The sequence below is a fragment of the Monodon monoceros genome, unplaced genomic scaffold (genome assembly GCF_005190385.1).
Source record: "Monodon monoceros isolate NGI ecotype Baffin Bay Population unplaced genomic scaffold, NGI_Narwhal_1 Super_Scaffold_2, whole genome shotgun sequence".
NCBI classification, from domain to species: Eukaryota; Metazoa; Chordata; class Mammalia; order Artiodactyla; family Monodontidae; genus Monodon; species Monodon monoceros.
Genome location: NW_021703776.1, coordinates 97,760,494 through 97,782,047, shown reverse-complemented (window position 1 = coordinate 97,782,047; position 21,554 = coordinate 97,760,494). Strand labels below are relative to the sequence as shown.

At 45.6% G+C, this 21,554-nt stretch overlaps 1 protein-coding gene across 2 annotated transcripts in view; it reads right to left on the bottom strand.

Moving 5' to 3' along the window:
- CUL1 (cullin 1) overlaps positions 1 to 9,328 on the bottom strand; it is a 106,224-nt gene extending 96,896 nt beyond the window's left edge. Inside the window, exon 1 of one of the 2 annotated variants that reach the window (XM_029234424.1) lies at positions 9,233 to 9,328. The gene's annotated coding sequence lies outside the window, so the exon portion shown is untranslated. Of the gene's footprint in view, positions 1 to 8,948; positions 9,090 to 9,232 lie in introns of those variants that run through there. The other variant, XM_029234423.1, reaches the window with a different exon arrangement.
- Positions 9,329 to 21,554: the final 12,226 nt, after the last annotated feature.

Here is a 21,554-nt window from a genome sequence, read left to right as displayed (position 1 = left end):
TTTTTTGCGGTACGCGGGCCTCTCACTGTTGTGGCCTCTCCCGTTGCAGAGCACAGGCTCCGGACGCGCAGGCTCAGCGGGCCATGGCTCACGGGCCCAGCCGCTCCGCGGCACGTGGGATCTTACCGGACCGGGGCACGAACCCGCGTCCCCTGCATCGGCAGGCGGACTCTCAACCACTGCGCCACCGGGGAAGCCCAGAACCTTGAATTCTTTAATCATAGACTGTTTCCATAAATCAGCCAGCCTATCAAAAGAAAATTTCTCATTTATAATTTATTATAGGTTAAATCTCAAAATTAACAGAACTTCCCCAAAATGGTTTGCTTTACTGAAATCTCATTTTTATGGGTAGAAGGTTGGAAGAATGAGGACATGACAAAGAGCTGGCACCCACACCAGCCACTTTAAGCGAGAAGTGCCGCAGATCAGCACCGAGCACACGGCCCGCCCGACTTTCAGTATTTTCTGAGCTTAAGGGGATGAGATGGGACATGTAGTGAAGGGCAGGCGAGGACGGAGAGCGGAGCCCACTCCTGCCTGTCGTGGTGACACCAACACCCGCTGGGGGCAGACTCTGCAGTCAGGGAGCCATGACAAATCCTGAACACAAGGCAGCAGGAGCTGGTGACAGAACCAAACAAGGGAGGGATGAAGACAGGGCATTTTGAAGGAGGAACTAATGATACTCCGTAGTCACTAACTATGGAACGTAACAGTCTCGGAGAGAAGGCTCGAAACAGAGAAGCTAGACGTGGCTCGGAGAGCAAATGAGATCAGTCTGGGGAGGTTGTGATGGTGGGGAGGGCAGGTGGGCCACGGGGAAGCCCTGCGGGCAGGCAGAGAGGCCACTGGGGCTCAGCCGGGAGGCAACCAGCTACCAGCGAGAACAGTGAGAACCGCTCCGGCCAAAACAGAACTGAAAAACCCCACAGCAAAGTGGACTAGAACAGAGAATCAGGTCCCAGAGGTACCTCCTGCGCGTCCATTTAGAGAAGAAGACATAACCGGAAGAGCAAAGTACTCTCTCACAGAAGCTAAGGCCAAGAGATGACTCAAGAAAAAAGGTGAGAACCTGGTCCAGAAGCTTGGAAAACACTGCATGTTACATCCCCTCCTTAAAGGGGCCAAAACGCTCTAGAAAACAGTCCTGGTTACACTTTGCAAACGTATCATGTGAACGGTGTTCACACTCTGGAAATCACTGAGCCCGAGACATGCAGGGGAACCCATTTAAAATAACAGGAAAGAATCTAACAGAACCTGAACGAGGAGAAGCCAAGTCTGCGTTTCAAGGGACTGAAGTGCTTTGAAAACTCTGGCAGTTTAGACTTTAAACACGGGAGTTTGCAGATGCTCATCAACGCTCCACTGGAGAGGGAAGAAGCAAACGCAGCCGTTCACTCCAGACCACGCCTCTACTGCATGGCACGCCACTTTTCACATTTCTGATTCTAAAGTCAGTATGTGCTCTACAGAACAAAACATAATCTTTAACATGGTGGTGGGGTTTTCTTCCCCCAAAGGCTATTATTAAACTAAGGGTACACCTTACATACATACACAAGTACATACACACGCATATCCTGTAAGATACACATCCTCTGTAAAATAGATGTCTCCCTATAAGACCCTCAATGCACATTAACATATTAAAAGCCCCCCAATATGCAACCTAGCATTTCCTAAATGTATTTACTCACAGATCTTCCCTTCCACTCCAATACCTTACACGTCACAGAACACAGGTGGGCAAATACTGCTCTAGGCAAATCAAAAATTACTGAAAATGCAGGGAATGGTAAAGCTGAGCTCCTTTATTATAAAAATAATAGTGACTAAACAAAGCTTCATAATGTCAAGTGATGACAGGTGTTACAGGCTTCACCTTAAATGCCCCAGTTAAACTACAGACATTCAAAAACAAAACACACAACATCCCGCACAGGACAAAGGCGCCAACACACAGGACACCTGCAGAGGTACCACTGAGGAGTAGCGGCGGCAAAACTGCTCATCAGGCCAAGCGTCTTCAGCACCCCTAAGCCCTCCCTTCTGACTTTTGGGTCCCCTGTGGGTAGACATTAATCACCCTCTGGTTTCAGGAGTCTCTATCTGAAGACCGACTAGTGAACCATTCCTGCACCGAGTGTCCAAGGCTACCTTCACCCTGGGAAGTGAAGGAAAGACTTCTGTCCAAAATGAGGCATTTATTTGCAAGAAGCAGAAAGCTGAGGGGGAACAACTCCAAAGCCACCAAAGTGGATTCAGCCCAGTCTCTGGCACATTCTAAGTGCTGAGGAATAGTGGTTATTACCACAGGCAAGATGATTCTGTAAGACTGGAGAAGTCAGAAGAAATCACTCTTGGACTTTTTTCTTCTCCACCCTCCCCCAAATTGAAGTCCCCTAGTTCCCAAAGACAAACTCAGGGCTCGGGGAGGGGAAAGGCCTCCAGCCCTCATGCCTGGGCCTCCAGCGGGGACTGAAGTCTGCAGTCTCCTGTTTCTCAGCCTCATCCACGATTTCAAACCTTTCCTTCCAGTCTGACCAGAGCAGGCCTCCCTCCCCACTGCAGGAAGGGGGCTCTGAGCTCCCTGGCTTTTCTCCCACGTCCTGACTTACGGAAGCTGCCCAGGCACACTTAACTATATTAGCTAATAGGGGACACCTGTTTCTCAGATGGCCAAAAGTATCCCTAATTTGTGTCATTTCGAATACATTTCTTAAATCAATAGTAAAATTTCAATGTTCCAGGCTACAGCACAAAATGTGTCAAAAGAATTTTTTTTTTCTAATTTGTAGCAAATTTACATTCTTAGGCATAATGACGACAGGTTTAAACATCCATCTATTATTGCTAGGAGTTGTAAAGTTAGCAAAAAACGACAGGAAGTTCACAGCATCTCTAAGAAAAGGAAACTTCCGCACTGAAGACAATTCACTAGTACATAATCCACTGCTGTAATTCAACAGAATAACAAAACATAAATGAGGTTCATGAGATTAAGACAGTTTCATGGAGGGTGTAAAACTTGCAGGGGCCTAAAGCAGCTGAAGGATTAAGATGGGGGGATGGGAAGATGAGCTGCAAGGAGAACCTGAGGGCTGAGAGTCAGATATTTACCCTACATGTCAACACACCTGGCACGGGACCTGCAAATAAAGCAAACAACAGAGTGATTCCAGCACTGAACTGAGTGAGCAGAAACATCTCGCTCGGAAGCAGGCTCACTGCTTCTTCTATTGTCTTTTGTCTTCATAAGCTAACCCACCGCATTATAAATACATGTGTGCTGTAGAAAGTTGGACGAAAAATTAAAAACCAAAAGAATAAACTAAAAATAACCCATAATTCCACTATTCAGAGATAATCACTAAAAACATTTTGGCTTATTATCCTTTAAAAAATGTACATACACACTAAAAAGAAAAATTTAAGCATTACATAAACTGTTTTATAGCACGTTTTTGTCTCACTGAATACAGAATTACAGAAATGCAAAGATTTATCTAAAAATGCTGAGATCATAATCCTTAATAGCAAAACCTGAAAACAAATGTTCAATAAGAAAGCATTAAATAGTGTACCCAGGACAGAATATTAATCAATCATTTTTTATATTTTCTTAGACTAAATCCTTAAAAGTACATTAGCTATTTCTAAGTGTATAAATACACACATATATATATATCTTACATAGTGCTCTCAGAAAAATCATTCTTTTTCAGGCAATGAATGAATGGACTCACTTCTCCATACCCTCACCAGAAGTGGCTTATTTTTCAATCTATGCCCAAGTTTTTAAAAACAGTATCTCACTGATTTACTTTTCCAAGAGTACTGCTAGTAAAGCTGAAATTTTTATCTTGTTTCTTGATCCTTCTTTTAAAAATTACCAGTTTGCTCATTTTTTCCCCCCACGCGGGAGGGGAGGGCATCGTCTTTACCTTAGCTTTTATAAGCCCTCTTTTTATAGTAAGCAAAGTAAATTTACTTGTTAAGTTACAATATTTCTTTCAGTTTGTCATTTGCTTTTTAATTCTGTTTATGGCATTTTAACCTGCAGAAGTTTAATTATTCTAAAGTAATGAAAAGAGCATTTTCCTTTACAGTTCCTACTTTTGGTATTATGCTGAGAGGGTTCCTCCATCCTGAGATCATTTGTATTATCTTTTGGTTCTTAAAAACTTCGGTGGGGGGCTTCCCTGGTGGCGCAGTGGTTAAGAATCCGCCTGCCAATGCAGGGGACACGGGTTAGAGCCCTGGTCTGGGAAGATCCCACATGCCGCGGAGCAACTAAGCCCGTGCGCCGCAACTACTGAGCCTGCGAGCCACAACTACTGAGCCCGCACACCTAGAGCCTGTGCTCTGCAACAAGAGAAGCCACAACAATGAGAAGCCTGCGCACCGCAACAAAGACCCAACGCAGCCAAAAATAAATAAATAAATAAATAAATTTATTAAAAAGATAAAAACTTGGGTGGGGGGGATATTTTAAAAACACACAAGTTCATCATCCTAAAATTACAACCATCTTTACTACTTTATAAATATTTTCACTAGTACATACACATTTTAAGCACACATTTCATACAATCTGTTTTCCAAAGTATTTTCTGACATAGGCCTTTTTTAAAAATCGTAGCTTGTTAGATATGAACAGTCTTAAATGGTTTCATAAATTTAAGGCCAGTGAGTCACACCACACCAACTTAACAATAGTCCCGAAGTTCCAGAACTGTTCCTTTCTATCCCATCAGTGCCCAATTACTCCCCTTCAATGTCCCCCAGTTACTAAAAGACCAAGAAGAATAAGCTCATTCTTGGTAGGCAACCCAGTTCTGCATAATGAATTCGGTCCTAATTATCAATGATAAGATACCAATCTTGAAAGCATTTCAATTTTGCTCTCTTCTCCTCTTCCACCTTCATATAAATTAGACACTTTGGGAGCATCCAGTTAAAAGCTAGAGCCCTGGAGTCTCCCTGTCATGTTTTAACCCAGGCCTCACCACTCACGAGGCCTGATCTTAACCACCCAAAGCCTCAGCTGCTTCCTCGACGCCGTCAGAGGACTGAACAACAGCACCACACTCTGCGGGGCCCGATCAAGGTTTTAAGTGGGTCGATGATCGTGAACAAAGTGTGAGTTACATGAGTTGCAGCAGGTACCGCAATGGCACAGGGACACCTGCCCGTCACAAGGTCCCGGCCCTACAGGAGGTCTGTCTATTCCAAAGGAACCACAAGTCTAGTCCAGGGTTAACTGCTAGGACAGTGAGCCGGGTGGGGCCTCACAGGACCGCAGGGAAGGCTCCAACCCCGGATGGAGCATCAGGACCTGAGAGGAGCCTTTCCAAAGCAGCAGGAGTCTGTCAGGCGACAGGAAGGGGACACAATACTTGAGACCGAGGGAGAGCATGAGGAAAGGGCAGCAAGGCCAATTCTGGGAACAGGTGCTGCAGTGATGGGGAAGCTGCCAGGAGACTCTGCTCACTTGATCCCAGAGTCCCAAGGGAAAACATTTAAATGACCACCAAGCCTAGGCTTCGCAACCCTGCTTCTCAAAAACGAATAAGATTACGCTTTATAGGATGGTTTCTCAAATGTCGTTAACGTTAGAAGCTATGGCATTCGCGTGGAACCCAGACTTTGAGGGCCTGAAGAAAACTTAAGAGTCAATTAAAAACCATCTCACTTTATAAATGAGGAAATAGAGGCTCAGCAAAGTTAAGTTCAAACCAGGTCCCATGTCTTCTCTCCCAAGCAACATCTTCTATACCTAAGCAAAATTACATGAATAAATTACACACACATCTCTTTCAGAAGCTATATCCCTGTGAATAAAAAATTTAAAAGCCATCAAATATAATTCTGTTTATAGTGTGCATTATTAAATGGACACATTATAAACAAAGAGCTTAAATCTTTAGTAATAAACCTAAGGTTTTATTTAAATTTGATTTACTCATTTCATGTTCACGTCTCAGTTTTGAAAGGCAAATGAAAGAAGAGAATTTGTTGAGAAACTACCTGATATCCCTCCCCCCAAAGAAACAAACAAAAAAGCAAGGTAAACTTTTAATTGGTCCTTAAAAATGGTACATTCTTTTCTCCAGGCATACCTGAAAAACAAGCCCAAAATTCAGCCAATGGTCCCCAAAAGACATTTTATTCCAGACTCAATTGCTGAGGTAGAAAGCCCATGGCCTTGGAACCTATGCAGGGCTGAAACTGCAAGGAATAAAACACAAACACACTCCTATGTTTTGGGGGGCCCTAATTTTCAACTTGAAGGATGGCAAGTAACTACTCCTCAATCTAAACCACATTCCTTTGACCTTTCCTTGCTGAAAGAAAGGCATACTATGCCTGCTGGGAAAACTGGGCGTGAACTTCTGATAAAAGGCCCTCAAGGACCCAAGAAAGGTCTCTCCTGTGAGAAAGGTCACTCAGGCTCTAGTACCACCACTGCATTTGCATCATCTCTCCAACAGGGAAGAGCCTTAACTCACCAAACGATTTCACTTCAAAGGTAAGGCTGAAACATATAACCTGAGGGGAAAGACCTCAATCTTGTTTAAAAAAACACACACACACACAAATTTTAGAAATGTGTACCCTAAAACTAGCTTTGAAAGAACAAAAAAAGCAAATTAAAGTTTCACAACTTGTTTTCTTGGCACTTTCCTGGATTGCCATAGCTGAAGAAAACCTGCGCAGTTTTTCTGTCGGGGCACTGGGTTAGTTCCTGGGGTGCTGTAATAACAATTATAATTAAGCTTGCATTCTTACGCAATGGAAGTGCAGTGACTGCTTCTGTAGCCAAAATCGGAGGTGGTCAAACACTCGGTGTAGGTTAGAATTATTCCAGATTTATTCACTCAAAAAACAACTGAGGTACCCATGACAAAGTTCTATGCTATTTACTTTGGGGATGCAAAAATACAGGAGTATCTCCTGCCTTCAAGCAATTCAGTCAGAAAAGTATGGGAAGTAAGGCTGCACTGGCAACCCAGACTACGTTAATTATCTCTACAAGGTAATATTCAGCAACAGGCAAAGGAGTCGACGGGGCGGTAATATCTAAGCAAACTGCAGAATCAGCCCAGGCATTCACTGGGCTGTTAGTTCCCCCAGGTGGTGGGCGGTAAAAAAGGGGGTGTACCAGCAAGGACCTGAGCCGGTGGCCCTAAGACACAGAGGATACTACAAATCGGTGAGAAACCCTACTACTACAGCTAAAGGTGTTTTCTGGTTTTTGTGGGGTTTTTTGTAACGTAAGTTTTTAAAAGATGACTCCAATGACAAAAAAAGTTAAATATTTTTAGACAGTATTTCAGCCAGCCCTCTCCAGCTTAATAAGCACTCTGTCTCGAAACCTCCAAAAACGGGCATTATAGAGTTAAAGCAAGCCAGTCTGTTCGCATGCTTCGGAATTTGAAATGCGATGCCCATGGAAAGCAACAAATAGAACGTTGAAGTAAATTTTTTTCTAATATCCAAGAACACTTAGATCAAGAAAACGTCATATCCAATTTTTTTTAGACGAAATATTGCTGCTTTTTAAACAACATTCCCTATTTTGCTACACAACCCACAAACGCTCCAGGATTTTGGAAAATTGGGTAGACAGGGTGGCCACAAAATGAAGTGTTAACCTTACAACTGCACATGCTTTTGCAGCGTGTAAAGGTATGCCGAGGTCCTAAAAGCTGGGGTCGTAAAGTGAATTTAGTTCCCTTCTGTGACTCCGACGAGTGCATTTCCAAAACTGCGAGACTACTCCACTCCTAACTTGGACAGTTTTAATGCCCCTACGGGGAAGGGCAATTACACAGAGCAAATAAATACCTGAGTTAACTGCAATTCCCCATTTGCACCCTCACCACTAACCCCAACTGCGAACTATGAGCAACAACAGGGATCCAATCGGAAAAGAGGATCCTATTTTTGGCAGAGAGCTCGTTAAAGGGAGAAAACCCCGAACTTTGGAGTATTAGTCTCAAGAAATGCTCACCAATCGTTTCTCCCCGAACCAGCACTAGGCCTACAGCACACCGGGCGGAGACAGGGGTGCGCGGGGCGACCCCTGCACGCGGGCGGCGGCCGTCGCCCTGGTTACCTGCGGGGTCAGCGCGCGCTCCCGCCGGGCGCGGGACCGGGGGCGCGCCAAGGCGGCGGAGCAGGCCGGGCCCGACTCGCGGGCGCTCGGCCGGCGCCGGGGGGCCCCGTCCGGCCGCCGCACTCGCATCCCTGCGCGCCTCCCCGGCCCGCTCCCCCAAGAGAACAGGGCAAAGGGGCGACTATTACCCAGTAATAGCGCCCCGCACAGTCGCAACAATGCGGGCGAGGAACCCGGGAGCCGCGGGCAGGGAACCGGAAAGCAGAGAGCCCGGCTCCGCGGCTCCTTCAGCGCGCGAGCCCAGTACTTTACTTGAGAGAACGAGTCCGGGGCAAGCGACGCTCGGGGGAGAAGTGATCCCGAGGGGGTGAGGGAGAGAGGGCATGGGTCCGGGCGCCCCGCGGGGGTCGCCGCCCGAGGAGAGGCGAGGTTCGCACGCCCGGCCACCCGGGGCCGCCCGCCGGCCCGGCTCCGCGGCCCGAGCCCGGTTGCGCTGGGAAAGGGGCGGGCGCCATGAATCGGGCTTTTTCCCAGTGCGTAGTCCGGGCCTGGCCGCCCCGTGCCCGCGACCGGGGCCGCGGCCCGGCCCGAACCGGCCGGGGTGACTCAGGGCCGGGCCGCGCGCTCCCCTCCCGCCCCCGGCGCCCTCCGCCCACGAGTACCCCGGCCCAGCCGCCATTCCGCCCAGCCGCGACTCGGCGGCTCAGGCCTCGCCCGGCGCCTGGGCTCGGCCGCCGCGGCCCCAGTCACTGCGACACCGCGGCTCCGGGCCGGGCCTGCGCCGCCGACTCTCCTCGGCCCCGGCGCCGTCGACACTCACCCGCATTTCCCGGGTGCCTAAATGGCTCCGGCGACGTCTCCACCTGGTCGCTGGGCCCGGCCCCGGTTAAATCCCCGTCCCGCCAAGGTCTCGCCGCGTCCCTCAGCCGCCGGGGCTGCCCCGCCTGGAGCTGCGTGCGACACGGCTCCCGCCTCCTCCTCCTCCCGGCCCGCCCGCCCGCCCGCCGGCCCTCCTCCCGCCGCCGCCGCCGCCGCCGCCGCCTGCACCACGCAACCTCCGCCCTCTAGCCTTTCCTCCGCCGCTCCCCGCCCTCCCGGCCTCACCGGCTACGGCTCCCGTGGGGGAGAAGCTGGTGGGGGAGGGCCGGAACGCACCGCCATCGGCGTCCGGGGCGGGGGAACCGGGAAACCGTCGCAGCCATCTCCCCACCAGCCCGCGGCGCGGGAGGGGCCCGGAAACCTCCCGCCCGCCGCGGCCCCGGTTCCCGGTCCCCCAGCGCCACCGAGGACCCGCTCGCGGGGCTGTCCTCTACCTGAAAGCCCGCGGCCCCTGGACCCGAACCCCGGCGCCCTCCCCGGCCGGGCGCAGCGGATCCTCCTCCAGGTTTTACAGCCTCCCTCTCCTAGAGGCCGCCTCTAAGGACCCGGCTTCCCGCCACTTCGGGCCGAACGAGGAGGGGTCACCTTCTTAGGTCGGGGCAGCAGCCTGGGAGCAACTGCCCCAAGACACCCCGGAGGAGGGGGTGTTACACACCCACTCCTCCCCCCCTCCTGCGCGCACACACGTGCACCCGGTGGATCTGCCTCCCCGGCTGGGAGAATAACCAAAAGCCATATCCCGACCGGCTGATAAAGTCTGAGATGGGCGAGTGGCCCTGAAAAGCAGGTACAGGCTAGGGATGAAAGTGTCGTGCATTCTCGAGGCCCAGGACACCTGCGGGCCTCGGCGATACGCACCTGAAAGCCCGAGCTCCTCTGCGCCTCTCTCCCTCTGTTTCTTGTAAAATCAAACCAAAACTAGCTTCCCTCTTCAAACTCTTTAACCGACTCTTTTTAAGGCAAATGTTGACAAAGATACCCTTTACCATTAATCTCTGTAAAGACAAATCAAAAACTGAAGATTTTACATATATGGATGGGATGAGGTGTGACTATAGGATTGTTTTCACGTGGGGTCTGGAGTAGTTCATCGCATTCAAGTGAAATTAACTCACAATTGGGTACTTGAAATACAAATTTTGGCAGCACAAATAGCCACCTGGCTTCCTAGGGTCGCACAGGTGAGAAGCGTGGACTTGGAGGGGCTTCTGCCTTCATACCCGTGGTCCATGAACAAGCGTGGAAGGATTTCAGATTACCTGGGCAACAAACTTGAATGTTAACTTCCTGTTTTGCTCCAAACTAAAACATTAAGTATCACCTTGGGGTGGAAATCCTAGGCCCAGAGCAGAGGGCTACCCCCTTAGTCCTCTCTTTCCTGAGGAATATGGGTTTCTCTTAGAAGAAATATCCCACTAGTAGATGTGGTTCCTCATATTAAAAAGTGGTCTTTTGTCAGCATCTGTTAAGTATCTTTAAAAATATGGCATTTGTCTATACTTGTCACCGAAGTATGGGATCTCAGTCTGTGTGAGGATTTTTAGATTCTTGGTTTATACCCTGTACTTCTAAATATTCAAAAGAAACTTGGATGCATTTAACTTTTTTGTGGGCACATGGTAAGACTGAAGGTACAAATGGAAGGCTTGTCCCTGCAGACAATGCTTTCCACTGTAGGTATATGGCTTCTCTTAGATCCTTACTTCTTCCCTGTGCTTTCCTCAGACAAGGTATCTCATCTCCAGTTTCCCTTAATCTGCCCTCTCCCATCTCATCGTTCAATATGGTCTCCTTGCCTGTGACTTCCCAGAGCTAATACATGAGCTGAGTGGGTCAACTTTCTCTTTACTGTTTTTCTCTTCCAACCTCTCTTTTTCCTTAACAGAAGAATTTAGTCCACCTATACCATCCTCCTCACTTCTCATTACCTCAATTCCTGGTTCTTAACTCCCTTCTAGCCTTTGCCCTCCACTCATCTGCACTATTATTCTTAGCTCTTAGACTATGACATTGACTTTTTTAAAAAACAAATTTATTTATTTATTTATTTTTGGCTGTGTTGGGTCTTCATTGCTGCGCACAGGCTTTCTCCAGTTGCAGTGAGCGGGGGCTGCTCTTCACTGCAGTGTGCAGGTTTCTCATTGCGGTGGCTTCTCTTGTTGCGGAGCATGGGCTCTAGGCACGTGGGCTTCAGTAGTTGTGGCATGCGGGCTCAGTAGTTGTGGCTCATGGGCTCTAGAGTGCAGGCTCAGTAGTTGTGGCACACGGGCTTAGTTGCTCCATGGCATGTGGGATCTTCCTGGGCCAGGGCTTGAACCCGTGTCCCCTGCAGCGGCAGGTGGATTCTTAACCAGTGCGCCACCAAGGAAGTCCCCTATGCCATTGACTTTTATGTCCACTTCACAACTGGTTGCGTCTATACCACTTGTACTCTGGGCAGGTAAGCTTGCCTCCAACCTAATGAACCAAGGCCATCTATTCTCTTTCCACATCAAAACATTCTTCCTCCATCTTTCTCCCCCATCTCAGCAAAATTGATGTTGTCCCCCTTTCAGATGACCCAAAGTTTGGAGGGGTAATTAACTTGTTAGATGTTAGAATCAAAATTCAGAAAAAAAAAAAATTCAACATAGTCTCAGACTAGAATATTAGGCCAAAACCAATGAAATAAAATAGAACTTTACAAGTCTAAAACAATATGACGAAGTTCAAAAAGCCCGTGTTTTAGATTTAGGTAGACCTCGGTTTATATTCAAACTCAAACCACCATCTTTTGCTCTGGTTAAGCCAACTGTTATATGGGCATTAAAATACCTACCTCATAAGGTGAAGGGTAATTCCTTTGTAATTCCAGCATACTTCCTGAAACAGCAAGTGTTAGTTCCCTTTCTTTCCTCATCTTCCATACAGTGGAGATCAAGTGACTGCCCTATTTCGTTGTTGATAACACTGACATTTTCCAAGTCACATGGGCCTGAAAACTCAAAGTACTGACCCACGGACCTTGCATCTCAGAGCCAGTCACCATCCTAGAGAACTCCCCTGTCTATTTTGGCTCAATCTGTGGGGGCATTCGTTATCATCATCACACCCACTTTCCAAAGAAAAACCCAAGACTCAGAGATACTAGGCAATTTGCTCCAAATCTCTCGGCTTGATCAGTGGCATAACCTGATCCAGTGACTCCCAAGTCCGGGTACATCCACTCCTTTACTGTGATGTCTTCCCACACCTGTATTGTCCCTTTAACCTTCTGAATGGTTTTCCTGGTTCTCTTCTCTGCTATATCCTTCCAGCCTGTGCAGTGACTGACCGCCGATGGTTTTTCCAAACTGATACCGTCATCACTGAATCGTTGTCCTCTCAGACTTTTCAGTGGCTCCTCATTGTTTATAGGGTTCAATCCAAACTCTGACCTGGCACCTAAGGTTGACCATAATCTTGTCCTAACTTACTTTTCCAAATGTATCTCCAGCCATTTCCCAAAAGGAACTCTCAACTTCATCCCATCCTGCTAAGTCTACTGTTGACCCACAAATACCAGCCTTCAATCACCATTTATGAATGCTTGCTTCTGTTTGTTCCCCGAACAAACAGAAGTGGTCCGTCCTCCTTTCCTACATCTGCAAATCGTCCTCCCTTTTTCATATCCAGCTCACATCCACTTTCAGGAAGCCTACTTTGCACCTTCTACGCAGGCTTCTACGCAGTGATCTCTCCCTGATTGCCAACCTCTCACATATGCCTTTAAACTACGTGGTCTGTGCCTTGGTCAGGCACTATTTCCTGACGTTCCCCAGGCCCCTCGGCACTGAGCCGGAAGAACACTGAAGAGGTTCAAAATTGTTTACTAATCAAATTTGAAAGGATACTGTGTCTCTTGACCAGCCATATGAGCTATTGTTTCTAAGACCTGAGTAAGGAACTAGCTATCCAGTGCAAAGTTAATTCATTTAATGAGAGAGTTCCCAAACCTGTCTTTGCTTCAGAATCACCTGGGGATTTGAATACTGATTCCAGGGCCCATTCCAGGCCTACTGAATCAAAATTGGGTGGGAAGGGGAAGGGAGGAAATTTGAAACTGCCAGAGTTTATATCCTGGCTTTACTACGTATTATCTGAGCAACTTTGAACAAGCTACTTAACCTCTCTGGGCCTTTCCCTATGAAATGGAGATGATAATAGCATCTCATATGAGGTTGTTATAAATTAAATACTTAACAAACATTACCGCTGATGATGGTGATGTTGATGATATAATTATCCAGGGCCAATCTGGTGACCTGAGTTTGGGAACCACTGATTTAATGAACTACTCTTTCCTCTCAAGTTTCAAATGTCATGGTCTTAAAACTTCTGGTATTAGCATTATGACATATTACATAAGTCTTATTTGTTTTGAAATAGTGTACTTCAAGGAAGGGGAGCTAAGTAAACAGATTTTTCTATTAAATTAGTTTATTTAATCCAAATCATGAAATACACTTTATGCATGATTAAAAAAACAACACCAACAACTAGTTTCTCTTAGGAAAATAACTACCCATTTACTATATAACTAAAGAGTAATCCAACCAACTTAACATTCAAAGGAAGCAGTCAGAAAAGAGATGAAATAATACATGATTTCTTCTACTTAGGACAATGAGTCATAAGTTCTTTTTGAAGAAGCAGGTTTTTAATCTTCTACTTTAATTCATTAGAAAAAAGTTCATAGCTCAGTTTACTCCATCAAATGCCAAACAGTATTTTAATGATATTATATGTAAGCAGCCATAAAAATAGGAAGCAGAAATTTACTTAACTAAAGTTACAAAGTAAATATGTCTGAATGGGGAACACAGACTGGGTAGCCCCACCTTCTCAACTCTTGACTTATAAATGGCCTATACAAACAAATACACAAAGACCTTATTTTTATTGCTGGAATTCCACCAAAGATTCCTAGTATCCACTCTTAAAGAGTCAGATAGCTCTGGGAGGTAACAGGGCTTGAGAGTCATTCACACTTCAGCATTATTTAGTTCAATCAGATTGCCTTCTTTCTAGCCCAGATAGGGTACCACCTAAAGAAAGGAAAGTTTGGGGCAGATGAAGTTTGGGAGAAACGCTGAGTGCTTTGGGAGAAACAAGGCAGGTTGAAGGCCTTGGGGTCAGGGGTTCTGGTGAGAAGAGCCATAAACAAAAGAAGGGACTGAGGAAACAAGATGGAAGTACATTAAAAAAATCTAATCTGGGGACATCCCTGGTGGTTGAGTGGTAAAGAATCCACCTTACAATGCAGGGGATGCAGGTTCGATCCCTGGTCAAGGAATTAAGATCCCACATGCTGCGGGGCAACTAAGCCTGCGCGCCACAACTCCTGCGCTCGCGCACCTCAACTAGAGAGCCTGTGTGCCACAAACTACAGAGCCCATGTGCTCTGGAGCCCACACGCAGCAACTAGAGAGAAATCCACATGCCACAACAAAAGATCCTGCATGCCTCAACGAAGATCCCTTGTGCCGCAACTAAGACCCCAAAATAAATAAATAAATAAAATTTAAAAATAAAATAAATTTAAAAATAAATAAATCTTAAAAAAAAAATCTAATCTGTCCAATTCCAGATGTTGCATGTTGAGAAGTCCTAGGCCTCTTGTCTCAAGACAGAAAACACTGTTGTAAGATAGTCATGAATTAAGCTTTGGAGGTCTGACCTGGGGAACTGAACACCATCATAACATTCAATTAGGTTGGGCCATAAGAAATTGCAACTCATTTTCAAATGATTCAACCTTGTCTCTATGAGAAAATTACTGAGTTCCAGAAAACTGTCCTGAAATCTCTTCTTCCAGGAAGCTTTCTCTAACCTTATACACCTCAACCCAGCCCCACACCCACATGTGGATTAGGTGCCTTTCTTCTGTGATTCTTTTTATACTATGTACTTTTACTAAAGAGTTTATCAATATTGCTTTATAATTTTCCGTTCTCTATTTCCCACTCTCTCACAGGTTATGAGCTTGAATTCAAAGACAGTATCTTTTATTACTGTATCTACAAAATTTATCATAATACCTGGCACACAGTATACTGAATGAACGGTTAGAACCCAACTCATGGATTAGTTGGGATTGTTTATATTATTAAACCCAGTGATGCCACTTTCCTGCTCAAAGGCCTTTAATAATTTCCTATTTCCTACCAAAAGAATGACAAACACCTCATTCCTAATATTAAAACACCCTCTACACCTCAGCTTCAATGGATCTCTTCATACTTGTCTCCCTCTGGTTTTTTATACATACCAAACTTGATCCAAACTGGACCCCTGTGAATGCCTGAACTTGCTCTGTGCATTTCCTCATCTAACTACACGTTCTGTATCAATTATTCTTCCCCAATCACTGCTCACCCAAATACAGTCCATCCCTCTGGGCCCACCTTAAATGCAATCTCTTCGGTGAAACCTTTCTTGATCCTCTGCCTGATGTGAAATCCACCCCTCCCCTCACACTGGGTAAGCTTCCTGAGGACATTCTTAAACAAATGTGTAATACAGGACTATATTAGTCAAGGTTCTCCAGAGAAACAGAACCAATAGGAGATATATCTAGATAGATAGAGATACAGACATATAGATATATAGAAACTGAACCAATAGGAGATATATATACATATGCATACACACACATATATATATATCGAGAGAGACAGACTGATTGATTAATTATAAGGGATTGGCTCATGTGATTAAGGGAGGCTGGCAGGACCAAAATCTGCAGGGTGGGCCAGCAGGCTGGAGGCCCAGGGAAGGGCCAACGTTGCAGTCCAGATCTGAAGGCCTCTGCTGGCTGAATCGCCTCTTGCTCAGGGCGAGTCAGTCTTGGTTCTAGTCAGGCCTTCAACTGATTGGGTGAGGCCCACCCACAGTATGGAGGGCAATCTGCTTGACTCAAAGTCCACTGATGTAAGTGTTAATTTCATCCAAAAAGCACCCTCACAGAAACACTCAGAATAATGGTTGACAAACATCAGAGCACCACGGCCTAGCCAAGCTGACACACAAAATTAATGTTTCCAAGCACTGAGCAGGACACCCTGGACATAGCAAAGGGCGCTGCATTTCTTAAAGAGTATCTTACACTCACTGCCTCAAGTTTCTTGCCTCCTATGGACTCCTCAGCCCATTTCCACCTACCTATTAAGTTCAACAGTTTCTCTCCTGCATTTGGTACTTCTACTGCCTCCCCTTCCATCTTGAAACCAGTCACCCTTGGGCTTCCAAAGTCTAAAACTCTCCTGGATCGTCTAGCCTGTCTGGTAACTTTTTCTTCACCTGGCTCTCCTCCACCCACCACTTACACGTGGGTTCCTGAAGGTTCTATTCTTGTCGATCTTTTCTTGCTACATCCTCTTTTTTATGTAATCTTGTCATTTCCATGGCTTCAATTGACAACCATATCAAATTAGCACCTCTAACTCAATCCAGGGACACATCTAGGTTTTATGGCACGTGATGTTTATACGATTTGGGGGGAGGGTGTTTTTTAAGAAAGTTCTATGCCAGGATGGCTAGCAATAGCTTAACTATACACAGAAAACACACAGATGTGTCCCATTAATCCCACATTCTATTGTATTTCTAACTCAGTTTCTCCTTAAACAGGTTCCCCCAAATGCCTGGACCACTCCAGTGCCACTGGCTCTGAGGAAAAAGTGAGAGGAGTTGGGGTGGAAAGAGGTAATAATTACAGCCAATCGATGCAGCCAGAAGAACCCACTTTTGACATTTTTACAAACACATAGGACTACATATAGCTGCCCCCTGCCCCCAAGGGGCTTGGAAGGGCTCATTCATGGGATGAGCCCTGAAAGTAAAGCTTCACAACCTTCCAGAGTGTACCCCTCCACCTCTGTCTTCAGTCTCCACCTCTCCCACACTTTAGGTCTGATTTTCTATTGCTTGCAGCTCCCTCTACTTGCACGTCCCCCATGTTTCAAATCATTTGGCCTCCATTCTTTCTTCTCCCCCGACCCGTCCTATATCTTCTCCTTTGTTTTCTGTCTCTGGTACTGGCGGCACCATCCACCCATTCATTCAAGTTAGATGCCTCAGGTATATTTATTCTGCCCTCTTTTCCACCTCTGTGTCCATTATTTCATTAAGTCCTATCCAGTTTAGACCTGTATTAGCTTTCATTTGCACTGCTGCCATGGCCTCCTAGCTGGTCTCCCTGCCTCCAGTCTCTCTTCTAATTCATCCTCCACACAGCCACAGAGTTTTTTTCTAGAGTATGGCAGTGACTTCCTCAAGAAGGAGGAGAGCATGGGCTCTGGAGCTAGACTATCTAGATTTAAATCTTGACCCCACCACTTACCAGCTGTTGGACCTTGCAAAAGCTATTTCATCAGTCTTTGCCTCAATTTCTTCCCCTGTAAAATGGGAATGGTACACACTGTATAGGATGGCCTTAAGAAGGGAGTCACAGCATTTCATGGTGTAGGATGTCTGACACACAGAAAGCATTTGGCATATTACTGTCATTATCAGCTAGCTGTCCTACAAAAGACTTTCAATGGTTTCACACCCCATAAGCAGACTTCAAAATAATCTTCACAGCATGACCTCTGTCTCCCATCCCAGTTTCCATTCCAGCCGTGTCTCCTCTTGGACCTTGTGCTGTAGCCACACTTGACAACCACAGGGGTCTCCCCACGAGGCGTGGGGACTCCTCATAGAGACTTTAGTTGGGAATGTCCTCCTTCCTTTTTCTTTCCCTGAATCATTCCCCAGATCCCTAATCCCATGTCATCTTCTCTACGAAGTTTCCTCAGCCTCTTCTCATCCTTACTGTATCCTTATATTTTTGCATATACATTGGCTAAAAGTCCTCTGAGAAATTCCCTCTCACCCTGAACTTTCTTTTTCAGTTGCCAAAAATGGGGTTTCCATTTTTGAGGCACTATTCTTGTATGTAATGTAATACATGTGAAGTATATCTTGGATTATTCCAAGTTTTTATTGGCATAAATTGGAGAGAACATTCTAGCCATGAATGATGAAGTGCCAGGAAACGCTTTATAGCCCTTCAATACTATTTCTTTATATGTTATATTTTAAAGAAGAGCAATAGTATTTTGAGAATGTGTACAGAGAAGTTAAGAAATTCCAGTGACCTTAGAGCTTGGTTTTCCCGGTCTGAAAGGTCCTTTGCTTTATGACTTACTATTCACTTTGGGGATGAAAAAAATGAACATTAAAGAAGACTGCAGGCTGGAGTTCTAAATGAACAGATAATAATCAAAAAAAGATATTACAGGGCTTCCCTATGTGGTGGTACAGTGGTTAAGAATCCATCTGCCAATGCAGGGGACATGGGTTCAGCCCTGGTCAGGGAAGACCCCACATGCCACGGAGCAACTAAGCCCGTGCACCACAACTACTGAGCCTGCGCTTTAGAGCCCACGAGCCACAACCACTGAAGCCCACGTGCCTAAAGCCCATGCTCCACAACAAGAGAAGCCACTGCAATGAGAAGCCCGCGCACTGCAACGAAGAGTAGCCCCCACCCGCTGCAACTAGAGGAAGCCCACGCACAGCAGCGAAGACCCAATGCAGCCAAAAAAAAAAAAAAAAAAGATATTATACTACTATTTACCATTTTATGGGAGAAATTATTTTACTTCCCCCTCCATTAATTTTTTTCTGTGGAAGGGCAACTGAAGAGACCTCTCTCAAATTTGCATAATTTCTCTATTTTTTTTAAGAACATGTGTTTAATCCAGACTTGGAATCTGGATAAGGAGTTCCTGGCTAGCTGTGTGGCAGAGTAAGTTCAGAAACCAAAGGCTTTTTGTACAGTCAGAGGTACATTTTATTTTTGCTGATAATATCCCAGAAACTGAGGTCCATGTCATCAGCCACCGTTCCACCCCAGCAGCGACAAGGCCATTGGCAGGTGTTTGGCTTTTCTACTGATGCCATCAGCATTCAAGTCTGCTTCTGTGAGTTTAAGCAGTTCATCAAGAGGGAAACACTGAGCTTCCCTGGTGGCACAGTGGTTGAGAATCTGCCTGCTAATGCAGGGGACACGAGTTCGAGCCCTGGTCTGGGAGGATCCCACATGCCGCGGAGCAACTAGGCCCGTGAGCCACAACTACTGAGCCTGTGCGTCTGCAGCCTGTGCTCCGCAACAAGAGAGGCCGCGATAGTGAGAGACCCGCGCACCGCGATGAAGAGTAGCCCCTGCTTGCCACAACTAGAGAAAGCCCTCGCACAGAAACGAAGACCCAACACAGCAAAAATAAATTAATTAATTAAATAACTCCTACCCCCAACATCTTCTTAAAATTAAAAAAAAAATGCAAACCTGACCATTTCACAAATTTCACAACCAAAGCTTTAAGTCGATCTTTAAAAAAAAAAAAAGAGGGAAATACCATGATGAGAGCAAGAATTACAACCCCTCCCCTTCAATAACTTGGTAGGGGAGCAAGAGATACAAGATAGATGGGAAATCACCTCCTAAATATCCAAAATAAACACTCAAACTTTCATCCCTTTTGGGAAGCCAGGCCATCTTTCCCATCCTTTTGTCGATGATATTTTCTTTTATTTCTCCCTTCCTCCTTCCTTCCAACAACCCTAACCTTTTACTAGAAGATTAGAACTAGGTAAATATCCAGCAATCTGGTTCCAACAAATAATCGTTGCAAGATTGCTGCCTTTAAATTAAACAATGCTACTTGAACCATGCAAAAAAATTTATACTCTGAACATACCAGCAAGGCCACCTGGAAGAAATGGGCAATGGAATAAAATTTACTTTGAACCATAGACACTTAAGTTTTCCTGATAGAATTAGGTGAGTGGATGTAAAGAGCAGGTCTGAAACTCTAGGGGTGAAAATAAAGTGATTTTTAAAAGCTCAGGTTATCTAGAGTTTTGCAAAATAAAGCACTGACAGTGATGTGTTTCTTGAGCGAGCACTTCATAAACCATTTACTAACTGACCTACTTTTTCCCCCCTGCAGCTAAAATGCTCCGCTATAACTCACAAATGGGAAACTGGGTGGCTGTTACCTTTTGCACTGAGTGGGATCAATCCCACCGTAGCTGCTGCAGGGTAGCACTTCCAGCTCCACCCTCAGTCTAAGAACGACTGTGGGAAGAAGCAAGGAAGACACTCCCGTGGGAAAAAGACAGACTCAGGTACCCCAGCCTGTGCTTAAGACAGCAGACAGAAGAGGGAAAGCACCCAGGAGGGGTCACACGGCAACTTCCCCCAGCTCCCCTCAAGTGGGAGCAGATGGCCATCTATAATGATGACGCCTGGCCAAATAATCCCATTCTTCAGGACGTCCAGAGTTCACAACGCTGGCAGATGTTCTCTGCACCTCTTACCGGAATTAGCATTTTCTAGCTGTAAGCTATTTGAGAACAGGGCTACGTCCCCACTGCACTTGATTCCACAATTTGTCCCCAACCCACCTTTCCAGGCTCACTTCCCACTCTCCTCCTCCCATTCACCGGAATCTGCACTGGGCAACTTGCGGTATAAACATTCTTGCACTTTCCTTCCTTCTAGCTTTCGCTCATTCCACCTCGGTGCTCTTCTCACTCTTGGGTCCATCTGTTGCAATTCTACTTGTCTTTTGATTCCTAGCTTGGTACTCACCTCGTCAGACTTCCCAGATTTCCTTGGCTGACATTAATCTCATTCTTCTTTGTATTCTCATTGTACTTTGTTTGGACCTCTACGATAGGCACAGATTCTCGTGGTTTGTATTTCTGCTGCACTAGATTCCAGGCTTCTTGTCTTTTCACCCTCTTAGTCTCGTCTTTCACAAAGCAAAAGGTTTTCATTTTGATGATGTCCAATTTATCAAATTTCCTCTTATGCTTTTAGTGTCAAGTCGAAGAACTCTATTACCTAGGCCCAGATCCTGAAGATTTTCTCCGATGGTAAAATAAAGATTCTTGATTTTATTTTAAAGAGAGGGGAAAGGAAGTTAAAAACAATGGAAATGTTGTAGTAGAAAAATTGTTATGGTCACATTATTTAAGTAGGATTTCTTGCTGTTTAGAAAGATGAAATGGTTAAGGATATGTGCATGTGAAGAAACAGGGACACATTAAGTGTGTTTTTTTCGCCAAAACATTTGAGTATGGAATATTTATTATAAGAAAAGCATGATGTCAAATCAGATCTCAACAAGTAATTTTTAGAAACTGGTGACTGAAATAGATGTCAAAGAAGAATGCAAAAAATATTGTTACAGGAGACTTCCCTGGCGGTCCAGGGTTACGACTCGCACTTCCACTGCACAGAGCACAGGTTCGATCCCTGGCTGGGGAACTAAGATCCCGCAAGCCATGTGACGCAGCCAAAAAAAAAAAAAAATTGTCACAGAAAGGATTTCTCAAGAATTTCTTTAGCCTGGGTTTATAGTTCTCAAAGCTTATATTTTATATACACACTTAATAGGCAGGGAGTTCAATATGCTAATGAAAAATGTAAAAAGAAGACTCTAAATTGCAACTATAATAGACCTTCAGTCTG